We start from the raw sequence: 1204 nt of genomic DNA, 5'->3' as shown, positions 1-1204 counted from the left end.
ACATTTGCGCCAACTGCTGAGCTCAGGTAGAGCCGTCTCAAGCCCCGCCACCGTCGGCCATGGTGCCGCCGTGCTCGGCTGCCATGGAAGACACCTTCCTCCTCTTCTCCAACCCTGACTAGCTACCTTCCCACCTTCGCCATCTTCTTGCGAACCGCATGCGCCCGCTATCTCGCCCTGTCACGGCCGGCAATGGCCGCCGGCCTCGTGGCCGAGCCGCGCCGCCGCGACATCGCAGCGCCGGCGTGGCCTCTGCCTCAGCCGAGCCAAGCCGAAAGGCCATGGGCCGACGCCCTACCGGGCCGCTTTCCCTTTCCCCTCCGCTCGGGCCACGCAGGCCAAATGTGGCCGTGGGCCAGCTGATTCCAGCGGGCTAGCCCAGTAGCGATTGAATGATTTGTTTTCCATTTTTTCTTTATTATTTGAAAATAGAAATGGTTTGAAAAATGTTTGGGTACTCAAATTTGCTCCAAAACTATTGAAATAAATTTGTCTAGGTTCCTTATCATCAGATCTACTTGGGAAAATTATTGCATGTCACTTTTGAGATACTTTTCTGTAGAACTTTATTTAATCATGTATATTGCTGATAACTTGAAAAATGTGTAGAAAAATCTATAGGCTTCAGAAAAATATGATTTCCAAGTTTGTTAATATTCTTATGTAATGTACTTCCTAGGAAAAATATGTTTCATGCATGTGCTGTGGGAAAATTTTGAGGTGTAGTTCAAGTACCTTTAATGGCTGATTTTTGTTATTTTAGCTAGAGGGCAAACTTTGTATAAAACATGCATGTGATAATTTTTGTACAGTCATTGTATGCTATGAAGAACCTAGGAAAAATACTAACTCTGTTGTTTGACACTTTTCACAGTTCAAAGTATTTTTATGTTCATAATCCTGCCATAGCTTGTTATTTTTGTGTAGGCTAATCCACTCATTCAAACACCATGGAAATCTGATGGTAGACTACTTAGGGTAGTAATGTGCTATGGTAATTTTCTAAGATTTTTCTAAGCAATAAAAATAGATGTTTCTATTCAAACCTATTATTAATTAAGGTTTAATTAAGTGTTGCTTTTTGTGTGATTAAGAAATTAGTAAAGCTTTGGTGTATCTTTGAAGCATTTAATAAGATGTGTTGACTTAACATATTAGTAGTAGAAGAGAATGTAGTAGATGACATGTGCTTGTAGTATATTTT

Source organism: Miscanthus floridulus, chromosome 15 (genome assembly GCF_019320115.1).
Source record: "Miscanthus floridulus cultivar M001 chromosome 15, ASM1932011v1, whole genome shotgun sequence".
Classification (NCBI taxonomy): domain Eukaryota; kingdom Viridiplantae; phylum Streptophyta; class Magnoliopsida; order Poales; family Poaceae; genus Miscanthus; species Miscanthus floridulus.
Note: the sequence above shows the minus strand (reverse complement) of the source record.